Genomic DNA, 15525 nt, shown 5'->3' with positions numbered 1-15525 from the left:
GACTTGTGATTCTCAAAAGCCTTTGTGCCTAATAAAAAAAGTCCAAATTGAGGGGTGATCTGCGAAAAGAATTAAAAAGCAAGCACTGGCGTACCCCTTTTAGTCTGGGGAGGTATTATTCATGGCAGTCTGGAGGTGGTTCTTCAGTTGAATTCCTCTCCAGAGATGTGCACCTACCTACACAAAACCCTCCTACTGCGAAGCCGTTATTGGGTGATGGTAATCAGTAAGCATATTTAGCCTTGATTCTGTGTGGCTGCCAACAGATGGTCCTGCTTGTCTGTTGTGGTAAACTCTTCAAGGTTACAGTTCGTTTAGATGGTCTTGATCTACCACTTCTGCTTTTGAACGTTAGATATTAAAGGAATACTTCAGAGAAATTAAAATTCACATCTTTTTCCAATCACACTCCCCTCTCTTTTCTCTTATTTCATGTTTTCTCATCTGTATCTATCAAAAGTGGAGCAATAATATGAAATCAGTTTGTTTCTTGGCTTGTTTCTCTGCCTTTGATCTCTAATTAATTCAAATTCATCTGCATGTTGTAGTTCAATCTCATTGATGTAATTTCTAAGTGTAGCTCTGGGTTTGCACAATAATATAATTATAAAAACTTTCCAGATGTGTTAAACGGATTGAAATTAATAATCTGCTTGATTTAATTTGTGGTACATGAAAAGGAAAAATTAGGGAATGTCAAGCCCCTTTAGTAGTTTATATGGCTTAGTTTCTAGCTTTGTGAAACAGAACAAAAATGTAATTATTGTTATATATAAGGTATAAAAAAGTTACTACAATTTAAATGGTCTCATGACACACAAACCAAAAGCATTCTGCATTCTTGTCACATGCACACTGCATCTTCACGTGGCATATTTGAATACACAGAAAATAGAGATTATCCACGAATAATGGCTTGCATTTCAGTCTGTTCATCACGCAAAGCTTTTAGAAGACTTGTATCACACAACTCGCTTAAAATAGTTTTTAATAATTATGAAGTATTGGTTATTATGATCCCTCGCTTGCCCGTTCGATTAGAACTCCTAGTTTACATGTTTAAAAATTTAGTAATGCATTGATTAATCATTTTAAAGGCATTTTAAGTGTATTTTAGACATTTAAACATTTTTAGTATTTTTAATACATTTAGTATTTTTATGTCTTGCTTTTCTTTACTCTTTTGCCAAATTCTGTTTACCATTTTATAATTTAATTAGTTATGTTTTCACATTTGAATATTAATAAGAAAAGAGTTTTAAATGTCTTTTATGACAGTTTGAGAAGTTTGACTATACTTGTCTATACCAGTCAAAAGTTTTTGAACAGAAAGATTTTAATGTTTTTTAAAGACGTCTCTTCTGCTCACAGAGCCTGCATTTATTTGATCCAAAGTACAATAACATTTTTAAATATTTTTCTATTTGAATATATTTTAAAATGTAATGTATTGCTTTGATTTCAAAGCTGAATTTTTAGCATCATTATTCCAGGCGTATGATCCTTCAGAAATCATTCTAGTATTCTGATTTTCCGCTCAAAAACAATTTATTATTATATTGAATACAGCTGGGTATACAGCTGTTTTTTTTTTTTCTCAGGTTTCTTTGATGAATAGAACATTCACAAGAACAGCATCTATCTGAAAGAGAAACCTTTGGTAACATAATTCATGTCTTTATCATCATTTTTGATTAATCTAAAGCATCCTTGCTAATAATAAAAGCATTAAATTCTTAAATTTAATTGAAATTAAATGAATAAATACTGACTTTAAGCTTTTGAATGGTATAGTGTATAATGTTACAAAAGCTTTTATTTGAGATAAATGCTGATCTTTGGATCTTTCTATTTATCAAAGCATCTTAAAAAATACTCAACTGTTTTAAAGTGCCCCTATTATGCCATTTTAAAGGTAGTTAATATTGTTGTATTAGTCTCTTAAAACAGGTTTACATGTATGCAAGTTCAAAAAACACTTTAGTTTTCTCCAAAATTAGATTTAATTTTACCCCGTTTCTAAATGATTCGTAGACGACTCGTGTGAAGCAGTTCGAAGAATCAGTCTCTCTAAAGCCCTCCTTTCCGTGAGCCCTCACTGCTGTGATTGGTCAGATGGTGCAGTCCTGCATGATTGGTTTACCGCTTCAGCGCAAAACGAAACGCCCATTGGCATAACTGAATGACAGCTGCGGAGACCTGTTAATGCATAGAAAAGAAAGCCTCGATTTTACTCTATCAATTCCAGCCGGAGTCTGACGATGAAACGGTGTAAGTGGCACATCGACAAGAAACTGTTTTGCAAGCACGGCTGGAGCAGGACGTTTCTCAGTGGGTGTTAACTCATATGTTAACTGTGGAAAGTGCTTGCAATTTGCTTTTGTAAGTGAACCGGGCACACCTCTACGTTGTGAACTTCAACACTGTACAATGCATAACACTGCGTTAAGCCATCGTTTATCATTATCATTACTTAAACTAATAAGGCAGACAGACAGTCAAGCTGCATCAATCACAATTTTTAGACTACATTGCACTCACAGCTGAACAACAAAACTACAGAAACGCAAGTTAGCCGGTTACCAAGAAATGTGCGGGGTTGTTACACACCATAACGTACACAAAGACGTATTTTGAACGATCGCTAGAAAATACAATCATCAATTATTAATCATACTTACAGGTAGAAGTTCAGAGGAGCAAGCCGGTCCAAATAAACTGGGCACTGATCCATTTTTTAAAACCAAGCGTTTGGTGAATCCTGCGTTGTAACGTTACTCCCCAAGATTGGAAAAGCAGTCATCAGTAAAATGACGCGAACACAACACAAGATTGGCATTGGACTGCTGAGGTGTTGAAAAAATTTATGTTAACCACTCATTCTTGGTAGTTTCATCTTTCGGAAGGGCATATAAAACAAATTCACTCTCACAGTGCAGGACGCCTTCTTGACATGATGTAATCCACGTGAAAATTGTACTGTTTGTGGGCGGGCAAGTTGTTCGCGACATAGAACGTGGGCGGACATTACGCAAATGTGTAGCTCGTGACGTGTGGCCGTTACAGAAAAAGATTCAAATTGCTGACGACTCGTTTAGGCGAATGTGAGCCGACTCTTTTTTTTGATAGACAAAAACTTAATTTATAGTGCACTGTCGGCGTCACAACTTTTCAGATAGTTTATGTTCACATACAGCTACATGACACACTACATGAAATATCATATTTGAAAAGGCATAATAGGGGCACTTTAAATATTGATTACATTAATAATACGAAAAGGTTTCTTAAACAGCAAATCAGCCTATTAGAATGATTTCTGAAGGATCATGTGACACTGAAGACTGGAGTACTGATGCTGAAAATGTAGCTTTGATCACAGGAATAAATTACATTTTAAAATATGTTCAAATAGAAATATTGCATAATATGTATTTCATGCTTTTGCTGCATTTTGGATCAAATAAATTGGTCATTTTATTGGATCAATAATAACGGTGAGCAGAAGAGAATTCTTTAAGAAACCTTAAATATCTTACTGTTCCAAAACTTTTGACTGGTAGTGTATGTTATGTATTTTGTGAATATAAATTGATTCCTTGAAGTCGCACTTCTAGTCCTCCATACTGCTCTCTATTAGGGATGCTCATTTCGGTTAATTTTCCTGACCGACAACCGCTGCTCGTTATCCGATCATTAACCGTTAACTGATAAAATTAGAATAATAAATTCGTTTAAAATAAAAATAGAATGCACGAGTATCTGTGATGATACATAAAAATACAAGCAAATGTTTTATTTTAACGTGCAAACAGCAGCATACAGAGCAACTACAAAAACTGCATTCATATACTCAAATTATCACGCATCAGCAGCGCTTCTGAGAATAGAGAAAATCAGAATAAAATAAAAAAAGGAATAATATAAATAGGCCTACACTAAATATGTATAAATTAAATAACTACCTAATTAAGATGACAAAACTAAAACACACTGAATCCTTCTATGCGCTTTGAAGAACTGTACCGGTCTTGTTCTTCTCGTCGGACAGAAAAACATATAGCAGGCCAGCCTATACCTCAGTTTTTAACATGTGGACATGCTGTACGGATAGACTGGGACGCTGTCTGTTAACGCTTAGATCCATGATAAAAACACTTAACAAAAATCCTTTCAATTTGCGGTTCGGGTCTTTTCATCCACTAGTCATTATCTGGAGAAACGTGTTTTCACAGCGTTCAATAGCCAATCACAGACATTTCTGTTGATTACATTATAGCAATGGCCAATCAGAGGCGGCTATGTTACGATCCTCTCACCACTCAAAGTGCCGGTTTCAGTTCTGCTGAATTCTATACCTCCACGAACTCTCTCATCAAAACAAAGAAAGTGTAGACATGATGTAAATAAGAGATTCATTGTACAGAGTAAAGGTTATTTTATTACTTTTTATTAACTTTGTGAGATTGCGATTAACTACAGTAATGTATGAGTGACAGCTTTCCAGTGATTGTAAGGGGAGCGCGCACTTTTTAGACTATAATTCATTCAGAATTTGAATACATTTATTCATGGATTCACTCTCTGATAACCCAATATCGCCACTTGCCATCATGTTGCATAGGCTACTTACATGAGTTACACAAACTAAGAGAAGGTAAAGCAGGTGCTTACTCAACGAAATATTTCTGGACAGCCGCACTTTTACACGCGCCCGCGAGTAAACATTATTTTTTCTTTCACCATGCAGCAAACTATATAAATATATTATATAATTTTATTATTATTATTATTATTATTATTTTAACCGTTTAACTGATAGTAATAATCGGTTAAAATTCTTACTGACGGTTAACGGTTAAACGGTCAATATGAGCATCCCTACTCTCTATATGTTTACATTGTATGGAACAGCTCAGATATTATAACTGAATGCAGAATCCTGACTTTACATTTTTGGGGTGAAGCGTAAGGATGTCCCATTGGCTCTGAGCCAGTGTTAGAGAGTTACGGGTTAGCTGACAGAAGCCTCTTACACACTGAGATTCCGGAAAATACACAGATAATGTGTCCTGTGATATGTCCCGGAATCGTTTGATTTCGGTTCATTCACACTGCCAGAGATTTTCCGGAATTTGTGCATGCGTTCACACACATCCCGTAAAGATCCCATAAAGGATGTGTAATGTGACTCGTATTCCTTCACTAAGCTGGCGAACAATCTCAGCTTCAGTGTGGAGGAGCTGTCTGACCTCTGCTTCATTCAAGTTTGCGCATATTTTTTTAGTCGTTAACATTGATCTGCTTTCAAAACACCTGGTAACATGCGCCATCACTATGACACACCCTTTACGGCATTAGTCCTGTGTTTGTTCTGGAACTGATCCCCCTGATCAATCCCGGGATGTGTTTGCACGACACAGAAGGCACTCTGGCAATTGTATGGCAGTTTTACAGGATCAACGCTCTGTGTGAAAGGGGCTAGACTGTCTTTTGGCTCATTGGGCCACTGTTGCGTTGTCGCTACATCTTGCGTTCACTGATCATGCACATGTGTTCTTATGCCTTGCCAACTTAAACATTTGGTTTTCTGTGATGTACTGAACATTATTGTTGTGAACTCCGTTAACATTATCTGGCTGGCTGACACAGACGAGGTCTGGCGAAGTTGCAAGAATGACTTGTGATCGTCTTGAATGAAATGAGAGTAGATGGGCCATAATTCATGTCATAACGCAGACGTTTTTTTAGGGTGGGTTTCTTTACTCTAGCGTAATGTTCAGGAAGGGTGCTGCATCTCAGTGCGCTCATAAGCCACCACCTGGGTTTGGGAAAGGACCTGGAGTCATGCCAGGGTCCGTGGTGGAGAAGGCCAAGCCAGCGACGCATGGATCCAGAGCTGTCAGGGCTCCAGCTCCTCCTGCTCTGTCAGCCTCTTCAGCTGCTGATCTAGCCAGACAGCTGTGAGCTGCATTCCACCCTGGATTTGAGGGGTGAAAACCATTACTTCTCCACTGATATCCAAGATGGGTATCTTGCACCAGGAATGATTGGACCAGCTCTGTGCTGTGACCCAAGACGTAATGTTTACTAAAACGCATTAATTCCGTCTGTTCACATTCCTTTGGGCTGCTATGGACAAGAAACAGTTATTACCAGTCGCTGCCGAGTGAGATATACCTCATGAAATTGAAGTTTTGTGGCTTTTAGTCGATGTCTGCTCACTCTGAGGTGTCGACATGCTGGTGTACTACAACAGAAGTTGGCAAAATAAAATGGATTGTAACATTTTACTCATTTTAAAGGGCATAGCTTTTCCAAAGCAGGGAAATTGTACGTTTTTGTTGTTGTTTTGTTGTGTTTTGGTTTATTTTTTTTGTTTGTTGTTGTTGTTGTTGTTGTTTCCCCTTTTTTTTTTTCCTTTTTTTTGCTCTTTTGTTTTTGTTTTGTTTTCCTATCTCTTGTTTTACCTTTAGAGGTAAACAGGGTGTTTTTTGATGTGTTTGTTTGCTTGTTTTTGGTGTTGTTTTTTTGTTCCTGTTTTTTGTGCTTTTTTTGCTATGTTTTTGGGTTTTGTTTTTATCATCTTGTTTTAATTTTTTTTATTCCACTTTGGCTATTATGTCACAGTTTCTTGCACCAAACACTGTAATTTAGCTTTGTCACAATTTTCTTTTTTCTTTTTTCAATTTTTTTTGTGCTTTTTATTTTATTCTTTGTTTTTTGGTGGTTTTCTTTTTTGGTTTATTTGATTTGATTTGACTTTGCCTATTATGTCACAGTTTCTTGCACCAATCACTGTAATTTAGCTTTTAAATATTTTATTAGAAATTTTAGCTAACAACTTGTAAATGGACTTTTTTTTTTTAAATACAAACATATAAAACTTACATTTTAACAAATAACATTCAAAAAAGGAAAAGAAAATGAAAAAACAACTAATAGTCTTGAAAATAATAATTAAACAAAAATGAAATACACTTTCCACAACCACCCATCAGTTCTTTTGTCACAGTTTTTCAATTTTTTTGTCTTTTTTTTTTTTTACCTTTAGAGGTAAATGGGGTGTTTTGTGTTTTTGATGTATTTGTTAGTTTGTGTTTGGTGGTGGTGTTTTTTTGTTCCTATTTTTTGTGCTTTTTTGTTTAGTGTTTTGTTTTTAAACTTGTTTTAGTTTATTTTATTCCACTTTGCCTATTATGTCAGTTTCTTGCACCACACACTGCTTTGTCACAATTTTCCTATTTCTTTTTTACCTTTAAAGGTAAACAGGGTGTTTTGTGTTTGTTTGTTTGTTTGTTTGTTTGTTTGTTTTGTTTTTGGTGTTTTTTGTTTATATTGTTTGTGCATAGTTTGTTTTGTTTTAATCTTGTTTTGGTTTATTTTATTTGACCTTTAGAGGTAAACTGGGTGTTTTTTTTTTGTTTTTTTTTTATCGTTTTAGTTTAGTTTATTTCACTTTGTCTATCTCTTTTTGATTTTTAGAGGTAAACAGGGTTTTTAGTGTTTTTTTTTTTTTTTTTTTTTGTGGTGGTTTCTCTTGTGTGTGTGCTTTTTTTGTATTTTCTTTGTTTTAGTTTAGTTTATTCCACTTTGACTATTCTGTCACAGTTTCTTGCACCAAACACTGTAATTTAGCTTTATGTCACAATTTTCCTGCACCAAACACTGTAATTTGGCTTTGTCACAATTTTGGACCTTTAGAGGTAAACAGGATGTTTTTGCTTTTGAAACACTCTTTTATGATTGGCTAATGCCTGCATGTTAAATATAGTATGGCTGCATACCTCAAACTCCTTAAGACACAAACCTTTTAAATGCAAAGTACCGAATGGTATAGAAACTCAATGCCTCGAGTTCCTGTCAACTGTCACCTGGTCACAGAATAATGAAGTGTAATGGAAATCTTGCCACGCTGTTGATGGAATATTGAAGTCGTAGCCCAGGGACAATGTTTGTGACATTTTGTCAGTTTTTAAATGATTTTCTGTCTGATGCAGAAAAGCATAAATGCCTTTTTCTAAAGGTAATACTTCACAGTTGTCATTGTAAAGAAAAAGCTCTAGATAACAAAACCTCCCCCAAAAGTTTTGAGCAGCTGTTTAGTGAATGCTTTTTCTGTTACGTCTTGGCATTTGTGCACGCGGGGGAGCAGGGGAAATAGCTATATTGAGGTATGTGGTTCTGTAGTGATATCCTGGCTTCAGGGATATGAACTGTGATAAAGAGCAAAGCAACTTCTGTTTTGGCAAGAGGCACAGGAAAAGAGATGACAGGCCGAAGGCATGAATTTGATAAATTTACTTAAAATGTACAGCCATTTTAGGAGGGTTTTGTCCTCCTCTCCCTGTCCTAATCTCTGTTCTGTCTAAATCTTATGACAACAAATCATATTTGGAAAATGGGGAGATGTTCAGCATTTTGACACACAATTTGCGAGGAATTTGATGCTGCTGGGTCAGTGACAAACAACATTTTAAAAATGTGTGTGCAAAGTCCTTGGGAATGTATTCTCTGCCTTCACGTCAGCCTTTTTATACCATTTTCAGCAAAAATGTCTCTGAATGGTTTTGAAAATGTCAAGTGGTTTAATCATAAAGGAATCATGTTTATGAAAAATAACTTTCTAAAACATTTTAGAAAATAATGATTAAGATGCACACGGTCACATGTAATAGGTAAAAACTGTCATTTTTCATTTTCCTCACAACTTGAATGTGAATGTACACTTCTTAATCATTAAAAAATGTAAACAAAAACAAATATATATATATATAAAAGTTATTATATCATAAATAATGACTTTGTCATATTCCTTTATTTGATATATTAAAAGACTTATTAACCTTGAAACAGTCATGAGGGTCTGCTGGGGTCTCTCTATTATTTTTATATATATATATATATATATATATATATACATACATACATACATACATACATACATACACTGCCGCACAAAGGTTTGGGATCAGTAAGATTTTTAATGTTTTTTTATTCTTATGCTCATCAAGGCTGCATTAATGTGATCAAAAATACAGAAAAAACACAGGAATAAATTACATCTTAAAATATATTCACATATAAAACAGTTATTTTAAATGGATAAATATTACAGTTTTTTTTCTGTATTTTTTATCAAATAAATGTCTTGACGAGCATAATAAACCGTTAAAATCTTACTGATCCCAAACTTTTGAGCAGCTGTGTGTGTGTATATATATAATTATTTATTTTTTAACAAAACTGATTTTAATTTTTTTCTCTTCCTAGTTATAGTAAGTGATTATACCATGCTACCTATGGTTTCCTTTTCAGTAGTCAAACTTGTAATGAGGCTTTTTTTCTGCGTGATACTAAATTCTCAATCATTACCGCTTTGCAGAGTTAAGCTCTCTTCAGATAGTGTAAACTTCATGTAATTCTGGAGTAGGATTTAGCATGTTTGTTTTCAGTGATTTTGCATACAACAAATCCTTCATGAAGTTTCTTGTTCAGTCTGTGAGGACTTATGAGCTCCCTTAATAACCCTCGGATTTGCATTTGTCCAGAAAGCGAGCTTGCAGCAGTTGTGTGAGCCGGTGAGGAACGGCCTCAGCTGTTCAGACAGGCACCAGTGAAGTGTGAAGTTGTTATTTTTGGCTGTATTCCTTGTGCTCACCTACACTGTGTTTTGATGCTCTTTTAAAGTGGCTCTTGCCAGCCGGATATATAAGGGGTCTTGGCCCCCGAGCAGCTGCAAAAACCATTCTTTCTGTCTGTGTTCTCGCCTGTCACTCCTCAGGACCGATGACGGCACCTTGGTGCAGATTTTGTTCACCTCTGATTGTAATCCGCCACTCAAGACCTCTCCACGCGAGGCTCTCGATTAGAGAGCGGTCATTAGAGTAAAGAACGATAGCCTCCGCTTGAGCGCCCGTGCGTCAGCGTTTGCAGCCGTCTGCTGGATATCTTGCCTCTTGGTTGGACAGATCGCCATTGTGTTAACCCTTTTTGGAACATGGCTGGAAAAGCATGTTCGTTCTCTTGCCTCTTTGCCAGGATAACAGACTGCAAGATATGACTTTTTTTTTTTTTTTTGGAGGAACCAGTTGGCAGGAATCCAGAGCTGCCACTGTGTCATTGCCAATCCCTTGGTGGCTCCAATCCAACTGCTCGGATTCAGCACTTTTCCCCTCCCACTGCTGTAATGTGGCCTTGCTAAGATAATGTATCTTTTTCGAGATAAAGCACACGTCTCAGCACTGATATTGATGTGAAGTTTACTCCATCTGCAAGAGCTCCTTGTTCTTGTTTTCTCCCCCGTCAGGGGCTACAATGCATACTGTAGCTCATGCACGAAAGCTCAATTTAAAGAGTTTTTGCAGGCCGCGAGTTCCCTGGCTGCTCCGGTAGGAACCGGATAAATTGACCTGTGGTTGCCGGAGCCGTGGAGCATCAAAACAGGGCAAATTCTGCTTGAATTATTCATATAATATATCTCGAAGCACACTGACTTGCTTTTTGGGGGCAGTAACTGGATTTAGATACTCTAAATGATCTCTTAATGCACTCTGCAGCTTCAGCCAGCCAGTGAACAGCAGTGACTCAACCATGCTGTTATTTAGTTAGTTAGTTAATCTGCTTATGGAGTGGCATGGTTATTTGAAGGGATAGTTCACCCCAAAATTGTCATCATTTACTCACCCTCATGCCCTTTCAAACCTGTTATGACTTCTTCTGTGGAAGATATTTTAAAGAATGTTGGTCATCAAACTGTATTTGTTTACTATTGACTTTCATTGTATGGACAAAAAAAAAAAAACAATAATTCTTAAAAATCCACAGAAGATAGAAAGTCATAGAGGTTACATGAGTGAGTAATGACAATTTAAAGTTTTAGGTGATCTTCAGATGAAAAACATGTTTGTTTGTTTGTTTGTTTGTTTTTACATAGTAAAACAGAATTTTTTGGTACGGGTCTCTTGGTTTGGCAAGAGACTGAGTTGTATAATATTTTTCCTTAGGCAGGATCGTGATCCAAGATCTTACAATAATTCTTTTTTATGTTAGTTTTTAAAGAACTAAGCAGTACAGCAGGCCTACATGGTAGCTAAACATAAAAGAAAAAATACCATTTAAAGGGATAGTTCACCCAAAAATGAAAATTCTGTCATTAATTGCGCAAATATTCTCGTAGTTTAAAGGATTAGTTCACTTCCAGAACAAAAATTTACAGATAATTTACTCACGCCCTTGTCATCCAAGATGTTCATGTCTTACTTTCTTTAGACGTAAAGAAATTATGTTTTTGAGGAAAACATTTCAGGATTTCTCTCCATATAATGGATATCTTTGGTGCCCCCAAGTGTGAACTTTTTTAAAATGCAGTTTAAACGCAGCTTCAAAGAGCTCTAAACGATCCCAGCCAAAGAAAAAGGGTGTTATCTAGCAAAACTATCAGTTATTCTCGAAACAAATTGACAATTTATATACTTTTTAACCCCAAATGCTCGTCTTGGCTCGTCTCTGCGATGCGCATGTGTAGTCTGTGTAATCCGGGTCAATATAGTTAGAGTATGTCGAAAAACTCCCAACTCTTTTTTGTTTTTAACATCAAAATTGTCCTACAACGCTGTTTTACCTTTTTTTTTTTGTAAAGGGCGTTTGATCTTCTTTGTATGTTCACTTTGTAAACACTGGGTCTGTACTTCTGCAGGGCGATTTTGAAGTTGGGGAAGAAATGAGATGAAAGTTTCTCGACATGTCTTAAATGTATTGACCCGGATCTCACAGACTACTTATGCACATCACAGGGACGATACAAGACAAGCATTTGAGGTTAAAAAGTATATAAATTGTCAGTTTGTTTCAAAAATAACCGTTTCGCTAGATAAGACCCTTATTACTCGGCTGGGATCGTTTAGAGCCATTGCATTTTGAAAGTTCAAACTTGGGGGAACCGTACATTTCCATTGTATGGAGAGAAATCCTGAAATGTTTTCCTCAAAAAACATAATTTCTTTACGACTGAAGAAAGAAAGAAATGGACATATTGGATGACAAGGGGGTGAGGGGGTAAATTTTTGTTCTGGAAGTGAACTAATCCTTTAAAATTACAGTTGAACCACTGTCACATGGACAATTTTGTGAATTTTCTTGGTGCTTTTCTAGACCTTGGACGTGGTACTAGGATTGCATCAAAAAATATCTTAATTTGTGTTCTGAAGATGAATGAAGGTCTTACGGGTTTGAAATGACATGAGTGTAATTAATTGCAGAAGTTTTGTTGAACTATCCCTTTACAAGTTATTCACAATCTAATAGCAACATATTGCTAAAACGCTCGAGTTCATCTTTTAGTATGTTTTATTACTAAGTTTTGTGTTGAATTTGGTCATTTAATATAATTGTCTTAATGCATTAAACTACAGTTAATCCAAAATTTATTCAGACATCTTCAGCATTTCTCACACTATCAGTTTATTCGCTATAGTTTAGAAAATGGTCATTAAATATGACAAGAGCTCAAGAGTTAAAGTGTGTCAGAACAAATTCATCTTGATAATGTCAGATAACTTTGATAGAAAGGTATGTAACAAAACATGGTCATGGTCCCAAATTAGCAATTTTACTGGTAGTCCACTTTATGAAGAATTTTGGGGTATAACAGTCAGAGTTTACTTTATTTTGCTATCTTCACTTACATAAATTAACTATAGTGTCCTGTACCCACTAGTTTTTTTTTTTTTTTTAACTATATGTGGTGTTTAAATAATTTTTGGTTTGACTGTACGTTAAGCATTTACTTTTTAACAGTTTTCTGTGGGGTGAAAAACACAAAAATATCATCTTTCCATTTGGATTGTGGTGCTGTTGTCTTAGAATTAGATGTTTTATGCTAAAATGTGTGAGAATATTGGTTGTCCCTGGCTTTAAGCCAGATATTAAGCATCTGCACAACACCATACTAAAAGAGCTCAAAAAAGCCTAAAGAAATAACGACACCACGTTTCATTTATGCAGAGATATGGTGCCCACAAATATTGTTAATAAAGCTGTAACTACTTTAGAAATGTAGTCAAGCAGAACATCAGAGCCTTAGTTAAGTTTTACAGTGCACTTTATTATTTATGGTTTCTAAATAAAAAGTCATTGCTTGTAAATGGTGTTCTAGCTTCTGTTATTTAAGAGACTTTTGAGTCTGGGTTGTTGTTTTTTTTATTGTTTTGATGGTTTTATTATTCATTTATTTATTTGCTGTGCCTTTTGTCTGTTTTGGAGACATGATTTGACAATTTTACTTTAGTTTGCCTTGTGTTTGTTCTAGTGACATGCTGGTACAGCTTTTTGATCATTTTGACCCTGGACCACAAAACCAGTCCTAAGGGTCAATGTTTTGAAATTGAGATTTCTACATCATCTGAAAGCTTTCATTGCTGTTTGGCTTGTTTTGGTAGGACAATATTTGGCCAAGATACAACTATTTGAAAATCTGAATTCTGATAGAATCTGGAATGCTGAGAAAATTGTGAGGAAGTTGTCTAAATTAAGTTCTTGGAAATGGATATTACTAATCAAAATTTAAGTTTTGATATATTTACAGTAGGAAATTTACAAAATATCTTCAAGGAACATGATCTTTACTTAATATCCTCATCATTTTGACCCATACAGAGTATTTTTGGCTGTTGCTACAAGAATCACAATTGTTTTCCTTTTTAAAAATCTATATCAAATTCATAAACAACAAAATGCATTTCTGAATGTAAAGAGTGTGTATACATGGAAATATTGAAACTTAATTTCACCCCTAGGATTGAACAGTATAATTTCTGTCAGTATAATTTGATTTTGCAAACACATTTGAAAAATAAAGAAGAAAACCAAGTGAGCTGCTGTGGGAGATGTGCAAAATCCAAGTTGTTTTAAACATGAGACATGCCTTATATCGAGTGCTACAAATGAACCCATAAACTGTGAAGTTTAAAGTGACTGGCCCTCCTGCGTGTGTTGTTTAATGCATTTAAGACCAGTTTTCTTCAGCGCATAAATTACATTTTAGGGTTGTAACCTTATCTGTAATTGTCAGGAAGTCAGCGAGCATTTCTATTTGGCATAAAACTCATCTTGGCACCAGTGAGTCTCTATTAAACTTTAAACAGTCAGAGCACAAAAGAATGAAAGTGCAGTAATTCTGGTTAAATTATAAATGTTCTAAACTGTTTTGCATCCAAAAGTGGAAGCGCTTCAAATCTCTTCCCCCATAAACTCCAGTGCAAGTAGTATGTTGTGGCAGTATTGACAGAATCATTGTTTATTCAGTAAACTACTGCTTAATAAAAAAGGAATTTTATGTTGTGTTTTCACCCGGCTGTACCGGAAACAGCGATCTGTAATTTCAAAGCTGAGTTCTATAATGTCATTTTTGTGTACCATTACATATCTATTTAATACACTTTTAATCTGTCCACCTACTTTAATTGAATGAAACTAAGCAAGGGCTGTTTTTCTCCAGAAAACCTGGGTGGTAATCTGTCTGAAACCCACCGGCGTGTCCCTTATATTCTCCCCTGCTTGCTCCTGTTATTGCTTTGTTAATCGATGTGCTCTGATTCGTTTCGCAGGAATGCCTGCAGCGTCTCGGAAGACTCACCTGCAGATCCCGAGCTCAGGCGAGCAGAGCCACTTTTGATGAGATTCTGGGAGGACCACACTGTCAACCAGAGGTAGGATGGGAGCCGGTCAGGGTTTATTGCTTTACCAGTTGGAACGTTGTTGTGTGGCCTTGCTGTTTCTTGTAATGTGCTGGCACCAGCTGCATGTCTGTCAAAGGACAGAACACTGAGTAAACAAATTACAAAGTCCTCAAATGGTCACATGGTTGCTGTAGTCACATATAGTCATTAAAATTTACTCATCATTGTTGTTCCAAACCCTTTCGTCAAATGATTGACTTTCTTCAAAAATAAATTGCGACCGTTTTGGTCACATATGCTCTCAAAATTTAATCTGCGCGACCTCGAAATATATTTGGGAGCATTTGTGCCAGTGTGAGAAATTGTTGTGGTGCAACTTGTCTAAAAAAAGAACTGTGTCGTTTATTTTTTGTTGTTTATACTGTTTATTTATATGTTCAATTTGTGAAAAGAACTTTAGTTAGGAGGTCAACGTATTAGAAGCTCATAATTCATGATCCCCCATTTTGTGCCCCCCACTTCTCAAACCAAAGGTACACCATTGCACTCAGGGACACTGCACTTATTCGCAATCACATAAGTACATTATTTGCATGTGCTTTAAAACCTTGCCGGTTAAGCATTTTATTTGCGTGCTGTTCTGACATGAATCCTGTCAAACAGCGCCTGATTACTGGACTAAAGTTGTCTTTTGCGTCAGGTTTGTTTCAAGTGTTTTATGTAGCATAATTTCAGAAAGCTAAAGTCCTACCATTCTGTTTTTGCTTCAGATATTGAAATGATACAATTAAGTTCAAATCAGAAACTGCTCATGTATCTTTGCTGTTGCCTCCAATTGAAATGCCTC

At 35.8% G+C, this 15525-nt stretch overlaps 1 protein-coding gene across 2 annotated transcripts in view; it reads left to right on the top strand.

Moving 5' to 3' along the window:
- The window catches only part of ndst1b (N-deacetylase/N-sulfotransferase (heparan glucosaminyl) 1b), a 111034-nt gene that overhangs the window by 30810 nt on the left and 64699 nt on the right, over window positions 1-15525 (top strand). For both annotated transcript variants that reach the window (XM_073824287.1, XM_073824288.1), the window contains exon 2: window positions 14607-14708. The gene's annotated coding sequence lies outside the window, so the exon portion shown is untranslated. The remainder of the gene's footprint in view (window positions 1-14606; window positions 14709-15525) is intronic.

Source organism: Garra rufa, chromosome 19 (assembly GCF_049309525.1).
Source record: "Garra rufa chromosome 19, GarRuf1.0, whole genome shotgun sequence".
Classification (NCBI taxonomy): domain Eukaryota; kingdom Metazoa; phylum Chordata; class Actinopteri; order Cypriniformes; family Cyprinidae; genus Garra; species Garra rufa.
The sequence above is the reverse complement of the archived record's forward strand: the minus strand, read 5'-3'. Positions and strand labels throughout refer to the sequence as shown.